Genomic DNA, 21,481 nt, shown 5'->3' on the forward strand with positions numbered 1-21,481 from the left:
TAATATCTTTTATTGGTGAGAGTGACATGCTCTTGAGCCACACAGAGCTCTTCAGACCTGAAGAAGAATCAATGACACCTTATTGACCTAAGTTTAAGTATCTTGGTTCATTGTATAAAAAATGCAAGCATTCGTGTGTTATTGTGAGATTGTACATAACTTCTTTTAGAGGGAGACAGAATGAACATAAACTCTGGGAAGTATTATGAGCTTTGAAGAACTCTTAGAACAATAGCCCAACCAAGACTGAACTTTTAGTTGAGTGAGTTTCCTAGAACATACTTGGCAGGAGGGAAATGCAAATTACTCACCTCTGGACCCATTCATTTGAACCTGCACCTGAGGAGAAACCATTTGCTTTCTGATCACCTGTTACATTAGGACCAGACCAGAGGCCCAAACTGGATAAAAGAGGGACTCTCAGATTCATGGCTGTGCTTGTTCTGAGCTAAAAGTGGTTAAGAACTTGAGACCACAGGGAAAAAACCTTGTGGAGGTCACAGACCTAAACACCATGCCATACTTCCACTTCCCCTTTTTGTCATAGAAATCGATCTCAACTCAGGATTTGTTTCTATCAATCCCCTGTTCAGGGGAGACATCATTTATCAACAGCCATTAAATCAACATAAAGAACCTTCCTACTCCCTTCCCTGGAAGCAAGGCTTGGCATACAATTCTTCCTGCTCTAGCGACAGACAGCAGCCCCCCCTTCCAAGCTTATTGACAGAAACACCTCAATTATCCCCCTTCCCCCAGGCACTCTGGGAGTAATGGCTCTAACCATCAACCCTAACTTGGGTGACCAGATGTCCCAATTTTATAGGGACAGTCCTGATATTTGGGGCTCTTTTATAGGCACCTATTACCCCAAACCCCCTGTCCCTATTTTTCACACTTACTATCTGGTCACCCTAACCCTACTTCAGGGCTTGTTCCCCACCACAGAGATCTATTTCCCCACCTATGAGTGCCTACAGAAACCACAGACCTTGACCAGAGAGAGCTCTATTTATTTAGGATAACTTCCTCTTTATACTATTCTCCTCCTAACTCAGCTGCTCCAATTCTAATTAGCTAAAGCAGCACCACCTGGATCACCTGATCATTCCCAGAGGTAGCCTATGGAGTTGGCATGGGCCAATTAGGCCCTAATTCTCCTAAAGAGCCACTGGCCCCATGACAGTGGAATCAGAAGGGCTGTTATTGGCCAGAGTCTTTGCTGGAGTTGGACTGATCACTAGTAAGTTTATTAGCATGTGCGTAAGTTCTTTTATTGTTTTAATGTGTTATTTGTAATGTTTTGCTTCAAGAATATATATAGTTGCTTGAAAAGAGCTGCGTGGTAACTTCTAACTGTGGCAATTACACTGTTTATAGCCTCTGAGGAGAAAAGCAAAGCAAGCCTGCTACAGCAGTCTGATTTTACTGGGGAACTCACAGAATAGGCAGGGAACTGTGCAGCCTGGAAATTCCCCAGTCAGGAGGAAGACAGACATGTGTCTCCGCCCAAAGGAGGTGCTGGCTGGGGAGCCAGAAACCTGAGAACAGGTGCGCTTGCTGGACCGTGGAAAGGGAGTAAAGATGCAGTTGCCCTGAACTGTGACAGCACCAAAGGACACATCCTGGTTTGAGACAGTCGTGGTTTCATGTAGGACTGTATGTAACTTACCATCTTTGATTTGCACAAGTTTCAGCAAACCTTATCAGCATATCTAGAGTCAGATCTGCGCTCAGTAGTAGCGTACGGCTTATTCCATACTGACATCAGTGAGACTACTTGTGAAGCACTGTAAGCAAGGGTGGGCAAATCTGGTCAGTTTGCATGCTACTGGAATGCTTCATTTTTCATATTCCTATGCTTCATTTTTTCAAACCTGAAAACTCAAGCTGAAGGTTCAAATGACAGATGGGCCTCGGGCTCTGCTTGTTACTTTCAGTTGTCTTCTGGAGGACAGGTCATCAGATAGTGGCTGGTTGGCCTGCTCCCTACCTTTCCTGTTCAATATCCTCAGGGTTGGATAGATTCAGCTGACTTCTCCACAGCTCCTGCTTCCTATCCTGCAGCACTGGAGCAAATGGCATGAAGTCTCCTTACTATGGACAATCAAACAACTTCTCTATGGATGCTGCTTTGAAACAATGTTTTTGGATTTCAAAAGATAACATCGGAGCGACTCTTCATTCTTCTTTGCCTGCAAAAATCATGTTTTGACAGTCAGGTCCAAGTGTTGTTGCTACTCTATTTAATGTGTGTGCAGAGGCAGGAGCCGTCTGTTCCTTCCTATTTAGTACCCATGGCTTCCATTCCACGTGAAACAGCTCATCGGGTTGATCTGTTTATTAGAATCTTCAAACTAATCCCAGCAGCTTCATTATGTCTTATGTTAGTCATGAAATAAACATTATTGGTAACTGAAGCTGAGCCATGAATAGCTGTGACAATCATACCAAGCCAGCACCTTTATTTAATCACCCGTTTTATCATTATTAACTAACTAGTAAATGGAGTATTTACACAAAACATTAAAAAGCAGTCTATGCACATATCAAAAGAATCAGATTGTTTAGAAATATTATTACTCATGGATTGCACAGCTTATCATGCAATAAAAGTAGCACCTAACCTTGTGTAAAGTGCCTGATAAGCATTCCCTCTCCAGCACTTTTTGCTTTCCTTTAATTTCCGGAATAATTATAACTGCTATTGGGACATTTGTACCTGCAACTTCATTAGTGTACAATACAATATAGTATAATGTATCTTTACATCTTAAGTAATCATGTTCTGATTTAAAAACATAGAAATTCTTCTTCTTCTCCTCCCCTATTCCCCTGCATTACATTAAGTAATTCTGAGGTCCTGTTCCACTAATAAATGAAAGGCTTTACTATATTGCTTTATTCCATACAATTTCTTGGACTTCCAAAGAGAATTGAAAGCATTCCACACCTTTCAAGATACAGCTCCCAATTTTTTTACATGATAGTTTTGGTATAAGTAGTGAATCCGCATGTATGAATCATTAGTGATTTTTTTGAATATATTTAACACATTTCATGATTGCTATGAAATGTGCTGAACTAACAGGAAATAATCACTAGCATGGTTTCTGGTTCATGGGACATCTGAATCCTTGGGGTGGAAAAGAACATTCAGAATATGTGACCTGGAAGTCAGGCAGGGACAAACAGAAGGGAGCCACATGGAACAGGATATAACTGGGAGCAAGAGGTGCAGAATTCACGAAAGGACTAGATATTTATATGGACAATAAGACTATCCAGAGTTCCAAAAGTAAATATTTTTTTAAAAAGTAACAAGAGGATTGGAGGGGATACAAACCTTCATACTACAGAGCATATGCTGATGCCTAATTACTAGCAGATCGGAAGAAACTTTTCCTGAGGGCAGGTTATCTCATAACTGCATATTCCATGATTCTTTGCCGCTTCATCTGAAACACTGAGTACTGGCTGCTGCTGCTGACGATATACTTGCTAGATGGACTACTGGTCTCATCTATTATGGCAATTCTTATGTTAATATATATATGATCATGCAATCAGAAGATTAATTGCACACAAAAACAGGGGGTCTGGGGGTGTCCATGAAGGAGGAATTCAATAATGGGAGGGGGAAAATAACCCTCTTTCCAAAGCAGATTTCTGATTGGGTTGATATAGTTTGTTTAATGAAAATTTGGATTTTCATACACAAACTGTAATAACCACTTTGATAACAATTTCAGTGCTAAAATTGATAAACTCACAACAAATTGTTGGGGGGGAGAAAAACCGGTCTACTTTGACCCTACAAAATAGGAACAACTTCAAGAATGTATTGTTGCATTTTAAAAAAATGTTTAGACCACCTCTAGCTAATATATTTGGGCAAGTGTAATCCCAAACACATGCAATGTATAATGGGAAGGAGGAGGTTAGAAAGCAGTAACGACTTTTGTGAAAATTGTATTAAGACAGTTAAACATACACATTTTCTTCATGTTACAGGGTCGTTATGGGAGGGCAGGTCACCAACAAGACAGTCTTCATTACATTGTGGTTCATGGTGTGGAAATTTGAGAACCTCGGTGATGACTAATTTAGATATGAATCTGAACTGAGATATGTTGACCAAAAAATAATATACTGGACTTCATACGTAAGGGCTGAATAGCAAAGACTTTCTGTAGCCTTGTTTGTTAGTAGAGGTTTTCCAAGCTCTTACTCCTCTATTTAGAATTCTATATTATTTGTTTAAAAGTACAGTTGCAGCTAGAAAGAGCTAGTCCTGCAATACCTGCCAGGGACGGTCCTTCTGCGCCATGAAGAGCTCAAAGTACTTGTGAGCCAGCTGAACTGGAGGCAAAGTTTGCAGTTTCAGGTTGGTCCAGCTCTGAAGAACGTTGACCAGATTCACAAAGATGTACAAACCCCAGGTGTTCATTCCCACAGTTGGACAAATGGGTCATGAAGATTCTGATTTGCATAATTTGCACAAATCTGAACTAGATTTTTTGTTTTAATTTCTGCATTTTTTAACATCAACTTTCTGGAAAAAAATAATAAGATTCTTAACACAAATATAATTCAAGTACATTGTTGTAAAATAAATGTTACAATATTGCATTGATCGCATCAGTGAGACATCACTCAAAGTCTTATACTTATGATTTAACTAACATTCCTGCCTTTCGCTGGCAGTGTTGTTCATGCCACTAATTACAATATGTGAAATCATCTCATTGAAACAGCTAATAAAATTACCTGAAAGAGCTTTTATTTTCTAACACATGAATCTGGAGGCAGCAAGAGGTACTGTATGCATGGGTTTTGATACTGAGTTTCTTTTCATAATGTTCTCTCTGCAAAACTATTTAACATTCCTTATCCATACACTGCAAGTTGTTATTACTCTGACCAGAAAAAAATACTGGCTAACCCCCCCTTTGCATTTTTGGGCGAGAAGCAGAACAATTTTGATTTTATCACCTCCCAAACATAACCAACTAATATCCATTGTGGGCACACCACTGAGGCCAGCCTGAGGATGTTGGCAGCACTCAGTGTGATAATTATTTAAGATGCATCATAAACTGAGGTACTCAGATACCTCAATTATGAGAATGATATAAACACAGAGATAGATAGATAGATGGATAAATAAAATTTAACTGATGCACTTGATCTGAAGAGTGCGTGTAGATGTTCATTTCCCCTATTTCCTCCGTAGAACTTAGGAAACAATGAAGAAAAGAGATTGTAAATAGTTTGACTTTATTACAAAAAATATATAAATAATTCATGAGTATTGTTACCCTCTTCTTCCAACAATAGCATCCCTCTTCTGACACTGCTGTCACCTGTTGTAGTAATTGGGCCTACAAATTTACCCTAATAGTGAGCTCAACTATGGACAGTGATTAAACAGTCATAGAATGTTACAACAACTTATAACAAGAAATGTTGCTGGGGAAATGTGCAAAAAAGAGAGGGATTGGATTAGTCCAAACCAAACAGCCTATTAATAGCATTCAAGGACTGTACTAAGATCATGCCTGGTAAACCAGAAAGTTAACTACTCAAAATTGGTGTGTCCAAAATTAGGTCTAATTGATGGAAAAAATGAGGGGATGGGCTATTCCACCTATCACTCCTTTTGGGGGTTCTTAAGAAAAGTCTCGGGGCGGGAAAGCTGACTACCATGACATGGATGGACTGAAAGACAAAAGAAAGGGAAGGAGTTAGCTTCACCATCATGGCTGCTGCCACACCACCTTCTCCAGACCCCAGACCTTCTTCAGTCTAGTTCTGAGAGATGTCCTGACCAAGTCGGAGAGAGGGAGTCCGATGACACTACCACCTCCACTGGCTCTGATTAAATCCTGACCACCACCTGGGACATGAAACTTTATCTCCCCTTGCCCATGAGTCCTTTCCTTTCCCCGCCTTATTTCTTCTGTTTCCTATTCTTCTCTTTTTTCTCTCTGTCTAATAAGAGTTTGGCTTAGCTGGTCATGGTTGCATATTTTGCGACACTCCTTTAAGCCTGTGACCAAAGCGGCACCTAAAAACAATGCCCTAAACAACCTGCTGGTGGTAAAGGTTTGTCAAGTCTTGGGGAGGGTGGTATGACCACATATTGTGATTAAGGTTTTTTTTTCCAGTAGTAAGGTTGCAAGTGAAAGTCAACGCCAGAGACAGAAGCTGTATTTTCTATCTTTGCTGTACTTTTCTTTCCCCTTTTGTGGGTGTTTGTTTTGTCTTGTCTTTTAGGAAATGGGATTGAAATTTAAAAACAACCACTCCAGCCCATTGCAACTAACTTTTTCCTCTTTTTACCATCTAAGAAGAGTGTCAGGCAAGGTTTCTTTCTTTCTTTATTTCTACAGCTAAAGAGAAAGGCGATAAGGGATGTTGTTAAAATGAAAGCTTCTCTTAATACCTTACACTTCAAAGGCGTTTTCCTTTTTCCCCCCCAGTATCTTACAAGGATTTTTAATTATATATCAGAGGGGTAGCCTTGTTAGTCTGAATCTGTAAAAAGCAACAGAGGGTCCTGTGGCACCTTTGAGACTAACAGAAGTATTGGGAGCATAAGCTTTTGTGGGTAAGAACCTCACTTCTTCAGATGCAAGATTCTTGCATCTGAAGAAGTGAGGTTCTTACCCACGAAAGCTTATGTTCCCAATACTTCTGTTAGGGTCCTGTGGCACCTTTGAGACTCTGTTGCTTTTAATTATATGTTTGCCATGAGACTAAGCAGGTTGCGGGCTCTGTATACCAAGCCCTGAACCTTGTTTAAGCTTGGACAGTTGCAGGGTCATATTAACACTTTTGACTCTTTAGGTCCATATAGGCCAAATTAATACAAACCACCCCTTTGTCACATGGTAGCAAATGTTGGGAGAGGTCTGCTTCCCAGTAAAAAGAGAAATCAGTGATGCAGAGTCTGAGTATATTTTAAGTGAAACTTCCTGTATTTACACATATACTCCTGGACAAATTCTGAATTTTTTCATCTGGCTACAATATTTCAGTTTTTAATTAAAAATCAGAACTTTCCATGGAAATATTCAATGAAACAACCAAAAAATTGTTTTTGTCAAAATGTTCTGTGGAAACAACCCCCAATTTTATGACCAACTCTACTTATTCATTTTCTATTCTCCTTTTCTTTATTTTTCCAGTAAAGACATATCAAGGAACAATTTAGGAGCTTGTACCATTTAGGGATATTTGTTGATTTGAGGTAATGTTTTCAAAAATGCCCAAGTGACTTAGAAGTCCAAGTCATATTTGAAAGTGATTTACACACTTAGGAGCCATTGAATTTCACTGAGATGCATGCTTCTGATTGCTGAAATTATTTCTGAAAATGGAATTCAGGCTGCTTAGTCACTTACGTGCTTTTAAAATACTTACACTTTTTCTCCCTCCTCATTTACTAATGAGACTACTTACTCCGGTGTTTTCTCCTTCCTCTCTTCCACCATCACCAATATATCTGTTAAAGTCCTTATTCTTCTGACCCTCATTAGGCCCTGATTCTGCAAAGATGTTTGCAGCAGTGAAGCCTTAGCACTAATCACTGAGAACAGCTGCATTTAGTGAGTTAGAACAGAAGGAAATAAATAAAACTTGTATGTCAGTAGAGTACCTACTGTAACATTTTGTATGTCAAGTAGAAAAGTAAAAACAACCATTCTCCATCTATCTCAAATTAGACTTATTTTGTGTGTGTGTAATATTTTCCACTTTATTAAAGCTTACTAACACATACTAAGATACATAGCATTTATATATCCATTTACAGGCTTAACATATTTCATAAATAATGACTCATTCCTATTGGATGATATAGGATCGGATAGTCCCACTTTTCCCTTTGATATGTGCTTTGCCCACTTTAATGGCATAACCATGACCCCAGTTCCAACCAGCAACTCTTCTATCACAAGATATTCCTTCCTGTGTTTCTGCCTGTACAAAACCAAGCTGAATCTCACCCAACATATTTTCAATGGGATTTCATAACTGTAACAGTATTCATAATTTTTTTTCCTAAGCCCTCTGACCCAGATAATTTTGTCTTCCACTGAAGACTTGAGAAGTATGCAAAATTACTTGCAAAATCAGTATTACAGTGGAAAACAGTTGCTGTCTCAGTTGACCTTTTATGATGAATACATTACAAACAAACATCTTACCAAACATCCAGTCTCCTGAGGCATTTTTTCAGTCATTACTCTAGGCCCTTGTAAAAAATTTTTGTGCACAACGTAAATGAAGAGGCAACATTATTCAACCCCTTTTAAGTAAAGCTAGTCTTCCTCATAGAGACCATTTAAAAAAAAAAATCTTGCAAAAGTGGAGGCATTGAGAATGTACCAAATGAGGAAAGGGAGGAGAAAGGAGAGATAGGAAAATGCCTTAACTCCACACAGATTTCTTCTCAAAAAACTTTTGTAATCTTGGGACCGGGGATGGGATTGACTATATTGGGTTCCATCAGCATTTTCCATTTACAGGAGAGAATTCTACTTCTCATTGATTTTTTTTTATGGCATTACCAGTCATAATTTCATAGAGATGAGCTGTTCCTGAAAAGTGTTCCCCAAAGCACCAGATCTCAAGAGGCTTTCCCTCAAGTTGAAGAATGATCATCTTTTTTTCTGTCTTTTTTCCTCCCAGCCATTGCAAAAGAAATTCTTTCTGAATTCTCAGGTTTGAATTCTCCTGTGGCTCTCTTTGGTTTCTTGATATAATGTCTATAATGGTAAGTAGGTACATGATTTGATCACATTTATAATGTGTAAGCAGAATACAGTCCAGACCAGTAATACATATACTTGGTGCTTTAAAAGGGTCCAACTTCACAATGCTGAAAACAATTATGAGCCAAATTGGGCTTATTAAACAGAAAAATGTTAATGATAATTGGGAATTGCTTAAGAGCACTTGTCTAGATGCCAAAAAAACAAAAAACTATCAAGAGATAAAGCCATATTAAAACTCAACCTGGTTTAGAGTGGAAGTGAAGACAGCTATAAAAATAATTTATAACAAATGAAAGAAAGAGGAAGTTGAAAGTAATGAATATAATCAGAATCTAAGAACTGTAGTAAAGTGATAAGGGAGCTAAGGGACACAAGGATAAATCTGTTACCAGCAGAATTAAGGACAGTAAGAAGGAGGTTTTTAAGGTTTGTTAGGAACAAAAAGAATCCTGACAATAATATTCACCCATTACTTGACGGAAATGGTAGTATTATAAATCAGGATGCAGGAAAGGCAGAAGTGTTCAACATATATTTCTACATATGTTCTATATTGGGGAGTGGGAGAACAGATGAGGTAGTCTCATCATATAACACTCTTTTGATTCAACTAATATACCAAGAGGATGTTAAATGGAAGTCACTAGACATTTTTAAATCAGTAAGTCCAGATAACTACCATCCAAGAATTTTAAAAGAACTGGCTGATGAGGTCTCCGGACCATTAATGTTGATTTTTCAGTAAGTCTTGGAACATGAGGGAACTTCTAGAAGACTGTAAAAAAGCTAGTTTTGTGCCAATATTTAAAAAGTGTAAAAGGAATGACTCAGGCCTGTCAGTCTGACATTGATCCTAAGCATGAGAATGGAGCAGTTGATATGGGAATAGATTAATTTTAATAAAGAATTAAAGGAGGATAATTAATACCAAGCAACACGGGTTTATGGAAAAAAGAGCTGGTCAAATTGGCTTGATACCTTTTTTGATGTAAGGAAAAGTTTGGTTGATAAATGTAAAACTGTTGATATAATATACTTAGACGGTTGTAAAGAATTTAATTTGGTATCTTAATCTGCCTCTGACTAGAACAATATAAAATTAATATTGCACAAATTAAATGGATTAAAAACTGGCTAACTGATAGGTCTTAAAATATAACTGTAAACAGGGAATCTAGTGGGGTCCTGCAGGGCAAAGTTCTTGGCTCTACACTACTTAACATGTTTTTCAATAACCTGGAAGAAAACAATAATCACTGATAAAGTATGCAGGTGGCACAAAAATTGGGAAAGTGGTAAATAATGATGAGGACAGATCACTAATACAGTGCGATCTTTTGAATTGCTTGAGTACAAGCAAAAAAAAAAAGGGTTTAATATGGCTAAATGTAAATGTATACATCTAGAAACAAAGCATATAGGCCATACTCTCAGGATGGCGGACTCTGTCCTGGGTAGCAGTGACTCTGAAAAACATTTGAAGCTCGTCGGGGATACTCAGCTGAACAGGAGTATTCGGTACGCCTTATTTCCAGTCTGAATTTGTCTAGCTTTAGCTTTAGTCCCTGGATCATGATATACCTTTTTCACCTAGATTGAAGGCAGGGTCAGCTCCACGCACCAGCCCACCAAGCATGTGCTTGGGGCGGCACCTGGAGGGGTCGGCGCGGAGCTCTGGCCCGAGAACAGAGCCACGGCAGGGCTCACCACCCTCTCCCTGGCACTCTGGCCACCAGGGAGAGTGGAGCCGCGGTGGGCTAGCCGCCCTCCCCCCAGTGCTCTGGCCGCCGGGGAGAGCGGAGCCCCGGCCAGGCTCGCCGCTCTCCCCCCGGCGCTCTGGCCACCGGGGAGAGCGGAGCCCCGGCCGGGGCTCACCGTCCTCCCCGGGCACTCTGGCCGCTGGGGAGAGTGGAGCAGCGGCGGGCTCACTGCCGGGGAGAGCGGAGCCCTGGCCGGGCTCTCCGCCCTCCTCCTGGCACTCCGGCTGCCAGTAGAGCCGCGGCGGGCTCACCGCCTTCCCTTCGGCACTCTGGCCAGTCAGGGAGAGCGGCCGGCGGCCGGGCTTGGCACCCTCCCCTGCCACGCTCCCCGCCGGGGGGTGGGGGGGCCGGGGAGGGGGGTGGGAGGCTTTTTTTCCTGGGGCGGCAAAAAAGCCAGAGCCGGCCCTGATTGAAGGGCCCATTATCAAATATTTGTTCCCCATGTAGGTACTTATAGACTCTAATCATATCACCCCTTATCCTTCTCTTTGTTAAGATAAATAGATTGAGCTTTTTATGTCCATCACTATAAGGCACATTTTCTAATCCTTTAATCATTCTTAAGGCTCTTATCTGAACCCTCTCCAGTTTATCAACATCCTTCTTGAATTGAGGGCATCAGAACTGGACACAGTATTCTAGCATTGGTTGCACCAGTGCCAAATATAGAGGTAAAATATCCTTTCTACTCCTCTGCGAGATTTCCCTGTTTATGTATCCCAGGATCATATTAGCTATTTTGCCCAACGCATCACACTAGGAGCTCATGTTCAGCTAATTATCCACAACAACCCCCAAATATTTTTCAGAACCTTACTAAAAGTGAATAAGACCCTTTAGGGTTTTTTTGTTTTGTTTTTTGTTTTTTGTTTTTGAAAGTCTTCCCTTGCATCGCTAATCTCCCCAAACCCTTCTCAGAAAACAGTGTAGGGGGGGGGAGGGAAGAGGGATGTTTAAAAAATGAAGAATGTATTAATCAGCATTTAATGAAAGTCAACAATTGCCCAAGGACACCAAAGAATTATTTGAAATATCAGTTATCTCCCAATTCTAGGTAAAGTGAAGTAACTTAGAATGGCATTGGGGAAGCTTGGTGTATGTGTGTGTGTGTGTGTGTGTGTGTGCGCATGCGTGCGTGTGTGTAAAATAACAATTTGGATGACAATTTATTATGGAGAAATAAACACCTAAGCTAGGTCATAATTCAGAAAATCATTGAAGCATGTGTTTAAACATCTTTCCTCAATGGGGATGCTTACCTTAATCAGGGCCTTAGGGCCACAAAATTTGCAGGCAAAAACAATGGCAGTGGCAGTACATCATTGTTTGCAATTATGATTTTTCATGAATGCTTGTCTTCCCCATGCAACAGCTTATTTGAGAAACTCAGATAATCTCCCTCATCTATATCTGCACTTTTTGTAGGTACAATAAAGCACCTCTTTTTTAAAAAAAAAAAAAATGTGCCTATAGGTGTATAACAATAATTGTATGATAAAATATTGCCTAAACTGATTAGTTAAATTGTAACTCTCAAGTAACTGAGTCTGGAGCCTCTTATTCTCCATCCTACTCAGCCTGCAGGAATAAAAATACATTCACTTTACATTATTAAGAAGTTTTATTAAACTAATTAATCTATGAACAAAGGCACATGTGAATCAAAAATATCCCTAGTTTGATGAAGTGGGTTCTAGCCCACAAAAGCTTATGCCCAAATACATTTGTTAGTCTCTAAGGTGCCACAAGGACTCCTCGTTTTTTATGCCATAACAGCCAGTCTCTGGAAAAACAAACAAAGTCAAAGACTTTAATAAAAACATTAAAGCAACTCATTGATTATGTAAAACTCTCACCAAAGGACCTAGTGTTAACTGAATACATTTGCCATCAGGCACTCTCCCTTGGGTAACTTTGCTACAAAGAATCATAGCAGAACTTCAAAAAACACATCAACCAAAAGTCAGTTACAAATTCCCAAAGTAGTGATTAACCAAAAAGTGTTACTTGAGATTGAAAGAAGTAGTTACTGTGTACACTGACCTTTATCCTAGCGTACATTTTAAAGAATGTACCACTTACTGAATGAAGTATGTGACACATGGCCAGAAAGGTGTAAGCACCCTGCAGGATAATTGACCCAGATTCAACCTTTAGGGATATATTGGTAGATAACGTTTGTATTTTTTTTTATGTTTACATATATATTGTTAGAGGTTAACAATGTAATCAAACAGTCCCTGTCTATGCTGTATTTTGTTAATTCAGAGATCAAAAGGAAATCTTAACATGTAAATGACCTGTAAACATAATATTACTGTATTCATCTCTCTTTGAAACTTATAGCAAATCACCTGTGAATGATGGGAAAAAACAGGTAATTGCCAAATCCCTGTAGCTAATTACTGGTGATGCTTAGGAAATAGGTCTACTTCAAAGTCTCCACGATTGCCTATTGTTCGCCTAAGGACTCCAAGCTATCAAGAGAAGGCCTGGAACTGTATAAAAAACACCTGGGTCCTGATCCTTTTTATCTCAGATCTGCTTGATGCTTCATGCAGGGGAAGCTTAAGTCTTAAAACTGAGATCTCCAGTCACACCTGGATCACCCTGAATATGGACATTGGACTATAATCTATGTACTAATTCTGAAAGAACTCCTTGCAACTACAAAGCTCACCATCTCTACTATGAATCTGATCTCAGAACTGTATTCATGTCTACATGTATATTGATCTTTAAACCAATTCTCTCTCTCTTTTCTTTTCTTAATAAATTTTAGTTTAGTTAATAAGAATTGGCTGTAACTGTGTATTTGGGTAAAATCTGGAATATTCATTATCCTGGGAATAATCCTTTGGGATTGGTAGAACTTTCTTATATGATGAATAAGATTTTCAGTAATCCTCATCATATTTGACTTGTCTGGGTGGAGGCCCAGAGCTGGGTTACTTTAAGGGAACTATGTTATTGGCTTCTGGGTAACCAGTAAAGTATTATAGAAGCTGTTTTGTGCTGTCTTGGTAAATCTAAGTATTGGAATATCCACCAGCTTTGGGGATTGTCTACCCCATCCTTTGCAGTTCACCCTAATTGATTAAATTAAGTGTGACTCCTTCAGACCCCAGTCACAACATCATAAGTATATGAAGCTTTATAATTGTAATAATCCATAACAGCCACTTCACAGTGGAACAGCATTGAGTGGTAAGGCATCAAGAATAAAAGAAAGGCTAGATCCTCAGTTGGTATACAGAGAATCTCCTGTTTACACCAACTGAAGTGTTAATAAAGGATTAGATAAACACATGCAAAGGAATAAGGCAAGGGAAAATTTAAGTGAAATGTAGGGGGATAATTTTAATCATCTATGAAGTGTCTTCTAGCCCTAATCTCTCATATATACTGGCTTGATTTTTAAATTCATTTTGCCTTAACAAATTTAAAAAATAACTGATTATATTAATTGCAGATATTTTCCCCCAGAGTATTAGGGATGTGGGTGAGATCCTCGGCTGCTTTAGTGAAATAATAAAGATATGCCAGTTTATACCTGCTGAGGATCTGGGACTCTTCATAAGTGATTTTACTTAACTTGGTTTCTGAAAATCTCTGTTTATGTTAATATACCGCTATGAGTATATACTAAAATACTAGGAGAAAGTACAAAACAGTGAGCCTGATTCTGTGCTCTCTTATAACAATTTTACACTGGGGTAACTTAACTGACTTTATTAGGTTACTCCTGATTTAGGGCCAGGTACGACACATCCTGCATGACCACGCAAGGGAATAAGCAGACATTAGGCATTTTCTTGCTCCCCTACATCTTGGCAGAGGAAAGTAGCTTCCCCAGGGATGCTATCCTCCCCTCCCCCCCCCCCCCCGCATAGGTGGGTGGGTGGAGAACTGGAAGAGCCTTGATTCCACTCCTCCCAACTCCAATATACCAGTCACCAGAGATGAGCTGGAACCCAGGGGAAATAATATGTATCAGGTGATATAGGTGTAAGGAAGATCATCTTCCCTCTTCCCCACACCCCAGAGCAAGGGCTGGAACCCCTTTGAGTTGGCATCTGGTTCTCCACTTGCTTCTGTGGCAACGTAGCTACCCACTGTGCCTTGCTCAGAGCTGGTGGCAAAGCTGTAAACCAGTGTAACAGAGCAGAACCCGGCCCACTGATTTGGCACCTGTATATGGTAAAATAGCAAACTTCAAAATGCTTTTATAAGTGGGTGTTGTTTAAAAAAAACCCACATATTCCTATTATAATATTTCTCTGGAAAAATTTATTTTAATTTAAACAAAATGAGCAATTTTGAGGATAATTAAGTAATATAGCTAATAAAAATCATAAAATGCAATTTTAAGCTACAGTGAGCTGAATAAAATATTACACAGGAGCTTGCATTTTTATTAAATTAATCAATCTTTTGTAATGACTTATTGAATATCTTGGGTATTCTGCACATGATAAATATGGATCCCCATGGTTATATTGTTATATGCTTTAGCAACCTCTTCTAATAGAAGTACTTCACTGACAAAGAATTATTTTTTCCCCTCCCTCCTTAACCACTTCTTGAATATTGCAGCACATGTGATTTATGGCTGGAAACAATTTAGCCGATTTAACACATTGCTCTGAAGAGAATATCAACATTTATATTTTTCCTTACATACAATACTACCCGCCAATAGAACAACTTCTCTATGCACATAAACAATTTGCTTTGAATGAGCTTTTTCCTGGTATCATGATGCATACAATATTCCCATTTTAAATATGTACCCTAAAAGTACATCTTGTTTCATACATTAAGACAATAAGACAAATTCTGCTCTCACGTACATAAGTATAACTTTCTCTTAAATATTAAAGTGGCCAAATATATGCATTACACGGGGGTCAGTTCTCATTTTGGTAACAAGCCAGAAAATTATTTTCTTCCTTGTCCATTGTTAAGCATAGGAATTGAGTTACCTGAAGTTTTTGTATGCATGTATCAGTTACTACAATGTAATCTCATTGCCTTCAAGTTCATGAAACCTATTGGGCATCACAAGTGAAACTGGGAGCAGAATTTGAAAATGATGCTGTGTGTATAGTGTAACTGAGGGCATGATTTTGCCTGAAGCAGTTATATTACCACCATTAGTAGAGAGAGGCAAGAATGAGTCCTAGTCACCATTGATAAGAGAGCTATTGGGGGCCTCTCTTACAGACCTCTCCATTTTTTTTCCCTCCTGGAACAGGCCACTGGAATCCCCTTCCCTCTCACAGTGGGCCTGCCATCAGAGGAGTGAGCATAGTAGTGCCTCTGTGACAGCAGCATTAAGTAGGAGATGGCATGTTCATGACAAATAATCCTCTCACCAGTTTAAGTCACTGTCAGGGAAAGACCAGTTATATACTGCTCTCCCATTTGCCCACACAGAAGCTGAAGTCAAGGAACTGGCTCTGCCTGGTCCTGGCCCAAATATCTGCTATAGCACTTCACTGATTGCTGCTTCACTGAACTAGAGGACTTGAAAATTTTCTGTCAATGTGGATTTGCATGTGTATGGTTTAGTGACATATAAATTAGTCATGCTCTACCCTATATATATACACCAATAGCCATGCCATAATGAAGATTAAGGACATCTTGACCCACACTCTTCCAATAAAAATGTATTAATATTGTGCAAAATTGGACAGATCAATGACAATGTATTGCATTGGTATATTTCATACATATAATGTCAAAGTATTTAATGTGCTACAATATAAAAAGGAGAAAGATTACATTATAATTCATACTCTCCTGTTTTATTGACACTTAAAATATAATATGACAGTAAGTAAAAGCTTGCAAGAAGCAATGTATCTAATGTAAACACAAACACTGGCAGGAGGATACTATTATGCAGTCAGAGTTTTAAATTAACTTAAACCACTCAGAAATGAGACTGACACGATAAAAAGCCCAAAAAGCTGGGGCAATATTGTTGAGTTTCAATATTTCTCTTTTCCGAAACTGCCACATATATTTTTTCTTATGAATAAAGATTACTATCACATTTTTTTTTTCTCTTATGAGTACAAGCTAAACAATGGAAAGGCTAAATATCTGCATTTAGTTGCTTGCTTATATTAAACTGAAATAAATTTGGGTATATCTTGCCATTTTGGGCAAACCAATAACTTTGACTTTCATTACCCCAAGAAATAAAGGAAGTTAGTAACACCATTAGCTAATAATTTAACTTGAAAACTTACCATTTCCAAGAAAACAAAAAGGAAGGCTGGGGATATGAGAGGTTTCCTAATCTAAAACAAGGATATAAAATGCATTTACACTGAAGACCATTAGGCGTTGCACCATGACAAACTGCACTGCAGGAAATAGGATACTAGTTTATATCATAATGCATTTCATTCCAGCAATATACTGAGAAAATTCCACAGCTGCTTAGTACTCCAACAGGGAACATTCATTATAATGGTATTCCACCTCCTGCAAAATGCAATTATTTTTCTATTGGTACACTGACCTTTACAAGCCTGTCCTACTATGTGAGAAGGACCCTTTTAATCTATAGGATCTAGATTTTGTTCTTAAACTCTCTGGGCCTGATTCCCCTTTGACTTCAGTCAAGTCTCCCCTGATCTGTGTTGATGTAAATGAAAACAGAAATCAGGCTATATGTAATATGTCTCTCTTACCCTTCTATCAATCAGTCTCTCCTGTATGGTATTACTAGATCACCTCACATAAAAATGTCCAGGTGTTTGTTTGTTTTTTGTTCTGTGTTTGTGCAGCTCCTAGCACAGTGGTCCATGACTGGAGGTCCTAGGTGCTATGGTTTGATACATGTATAACAATGTAGGCAGGTTCTTGCTTTCTGCCCCCAAGCTTTGTACCTTTCACGTGCTGTTTTTATTTGGGGTTTTGTTGTTACTGTATCTGCTTATGAAAAGTTGGGAATCTGACCTAAAATGTCTGAAATTATCCTCTTTTCAGTGTCACATATGCAAACTAAATTAGTTCATCAGAAAACAAGGCAGTACGAGTTATTTGTAAATGTTAGAACCAACTGAATTAGAATGTACTGACCAATTTAATAAACTTTTGAAGATGTAATTCATAGTTTAACCCTTTCAGACTGCCAGTGGATTAAAACATGATTTATCTAACCTTTAAACAATACATTACTGAATGTACAAATCTGAAGGTGTGTTCACAGCCAGGGTTGGCGCAACCCATTAGGCAACCAAGGCAGTCGCCTAGGGTGCTACAATTTGGGGGGCGGCGACCGTGGCAGTATTTCGATGGTGGGACCTTCCGCTGCCTCTGTGGGGGGTGGTATTTCGGGGCGGGACCTTCCACTGCCTAAGGCGGCAGAAAAGCTGGCGGCGCTCCTGTTCACAGCCCTCACTCAGTTGCACAGGGAAGTAAGAAGGCAAAAGTTCCCCTTTAACTCCTCTGCTCAGTCCTGTCCAAATTGTGACTGGCTTTGGGGAGGAGAACAGGCGCAATTCATCTGACATTCCCCAAATATGAGTAAGTGGGCAGGGAGAGGGGGGAGCAGGGTGTAGAATGGGAACTGTCCTGGCTGGGTGCACAGAGAAGTGGACAGCTGCAGAGAGGAAGCCGAGGAATAAACTAAGCTACTAAAAGGACTGATGGAATTTACTGTTCTAGCAAGACAATAAGAAAGCAGGGAGGAACTGACTGAGTCACAATTTGTTTTCTAGCCTGCTCCTGGGGCAGCACAGCTAATTGCTGCCTGTTACTTTGAATTCTGATTTATCATGTGGCCTTGTGCTTAATCCTATTACTCCTAAATTAGACTCTTGATAATGGTCCTCTCTGGTAGACACCATACCTAATAAAACATTTGTGCAGTGCATTTAAGGGGAGAAGTCCTTTCTGTGCATATGTTATAGTGCCCATCATACAATAGATGGAAACTCTGGTTTGGATCATTAATAAAGTGTGCTCCAGAATGAGACTCCCCCTTCCTCCTCCTAGTCCCCCATGGCCTTCTTAAACTATTGTGCCCTGAACTGGCAGAATGGCTACAAAATTCACTGTGTGACAGGCTTTTCCCATGTATGTGGCTTCTAGTAGGAAGGCCAGCATATTGCCATAATGGATTAGCTCATTTGGTTTAGATTATTACACTTGATGAGCACTGTATAAATCCTTTAAATTACTGCTTTAATCTTTGATATTTCAGGTGGCATTTAATCGCCTTCAGAAAAAATGAAATACTGTTTCAGCTCTGTTTCCTTCATTCCTTGTTAACACAAGCCTGGTTGTCATAATGGCTTAGCAGTATTGTCATTCAGAAGATCCTGCATTTTGTCTTTCAGTCCCTTCTCTGGCAGGAAATGGGTGTGTTATGGAAGTTTATAAAGCACTTTGGGAACCTCTAAATTGAATATAAATACAAACTAATATTTGTATTTTGTATTTGTAATGTTTGTACTTTTTGCTGAAACTATGTGACCTTATTGAATTCCTCCTCTCCTTTCCCCTGTGCAACCCTAATTGTTGGTTTATCCCCTATTACTGAATGTACACAGTTCCACTTGTATTTCTGCAGTGGCTAGCAGATTTCATCATCTCACCTGAGAGTTCCTGAGTAAATATCAGGTTTCCCTCAGCTTCCACCCCTAAATATTCTTGATTCACTGCCCTTGAAAAGCAATTTGCTTGCGATTGTATCATCCTTACATTCTGAGAGATGCTTGGGCCAGGTGCACAGATGACTTAACTTTGATATCATTCACTGGTACGCTACACCATATGTGGCATTTTTAACTGCCATTAATAATTATTACTGAGATAAATAAATTTGAAATACTTACTGGGTTAAGAACAATTGGAAAGAAAAGTTCCCTTCCCTGAATGCTTCTGTCTAGTTCTTTTGGACCACCAATTCTTTGTGGATATTGTATGTGTGAACAGATCACAAGTTTGTTAGGGAAGTACCTGAAGAAATACCAATGAAAATCTATAAGTGCATGTAAATTTAGGACTGAATCAGTCTACAAACAACACCTCTAATTTCCCCAGGAGTCTCCCCTGGAGTTTTTAAAAAATGGATAATCGGGATTTAAAAGTCATTACGGGTAGTTCAATAGTTAAGCACATTTGGACTGGATTCACCTTTTGAGGTACAAAAGTATAAATTGCAACCTCCTGAACCCACAAGGGCAGCTGTACCAGTGGGGACTCCCAAATGTGGAGAACAGGTTGCAGTCCTGCCAACTTCATGGGGGTCCAACCAGCGTGCAGCATTTTTAATTTATGTCTGAGCCAACACATGAGGCTACCTAGAGTATGTACTAAATCATTATCACTTGTGCATACCCATCTCCATACTATGCCAGGCAGCTTGCACTAACTGTCAATGGAAGGCAGACTTAGTTTCCTTCAGTGGAATGAATCATGTCCATTTGCATATAACAATGTTATTTTAAAAATGGCTATTTCCCATACTGTATGTGAACAGAATTAGCGGCAAAGATAGAGCAAAGGGAGAAGAACTGCACAGCCATCCCATAATATTAATGATTCAGGAAAATGCTGAAGAGGTAATGAAAAAGTTCTAATTAAGAAAAAATGGTGTGAAAAAACTATATACATATGTAGAGTTAATTAACCATGATGCCATTATGGATAAAACCTTGTCTGTGCTGTTCCGGATACTCCTCTGTACTGGTGACTTTGATACCCCAAACTTTCTTCCAAGTCTCGTAAAGCTGAACATGTAAGGGTAGACAAAGTCATGTGGAGCAACTGTACAGCAAATGTCAGTTGGAATACCATGTTCCTGAAATATACAGCAAACTAACATTCAGTTAGCTGAACTCTTTCAAGCTCCCTTGTTTGCTTCCATTATCAGCTGGCTCTGGGAAAATCATTGCTCAACAGTTACAGTTCTTGACAGAACCAAGGGCTCCAGGAATCCCTGAGAGCTGTAAGATCCACATGTCAGCCCTCTATACAACCCCAGTCTTCTTCACTCTTTCTAAGTCAGCCTCAAAATGTCCATTTCCTCTCCTCTGAGTTTGTATATATTTTTTTTATTTGTGCCACACTCTGACTGCAATGTTCCCACGTGCTGTTTTGCAAAGTTCAGATAATGATTAGAACTAATCAGAACATTAGCTGTATTGTCATTGGAATTTGTGAGCTATAGGATTTTCTAGATGACAAACCAGAACAAGAGAATATAGAGTTTGATATATAAAACCAAACTCCCAGCAACCCCACAGCAGGGCCAGATTCTCAGCTGCTTCCAGACTCTCCTGGGTAGTGCAGCGTAAATGAGCTTTAAGACAGGTGATGATTCCCCAATTCTCTGTTGGCTCCAGCTTTGGATGTAAGGCCTGGTCTACACTATGAGTTTAGGTCAAATTTAGCAGTGTTAAATCGAACTAACCCTGCACCCACCACACAACGAAGCCATTTACTCCAATATAAAGGGCTCTTAAAATCGATTTCTGTACTCTTCCCCGACGAGGGGAGTAGCGCCGAAATCGACATTGCCATTTTGAATTAGGGTTAGTGTAGCTGCAATTCAACGTTATTGGCCTCCGGGAGCTATCCCACAGTGCAGTGCACCAGTGTGACCACTCTGGACAGCAATCTGAAGTCGGATGCACTGGCCAGGTAGACAGGATAAACCCCACAAACTTTTGAATTTCATTTCCTATTTGCCCAGCGTGGATAGCTCAGGTGACCATGCAGAGCTCATCAACACAGATAACCATGCAGTCTGAGAATCGAAAAAGAGCACCAGCATGGACCGTACGGGAGGAACTGGATCTGATCACTATATGGGGAGAGGATTCTGTGCTAGCAGAACTACATTCCAAAAGACGAAATGCCAAAACATTTGAAAAAAATCTCCAAGGGCATGATGGAGAGAGACCACAA

The 21,481-nt window shown here is 39.5% G+C and overlaps 1 pseudogene; it reads right to left on the bottom strand.

Annotated features, from left to right (window-relative positions):
- Positions 1-2,002: 2,002 nt before the first annotated feature.
- LOC117877867 overlaps positions 2,003-21,481 on the bottom strand; it is a 53,656-nt pseudogene continuing 34,177 nt past the window's right edge.

This window comes from Trachemys scripta, chromosome 5 (genome assembly GCF_013100865.1).
Source record: "Trachemys scripta elegans isolate TJP31775 chromosome 5, CAS_Tse_1.0, whole genome shotgun sequence".
In the NCBI taxonomy this organism is placed as follows: Eukaryota; Metazoa; Chordata; order Testudines; family Emydidae; genus Trachemys; species Trachemys scripta.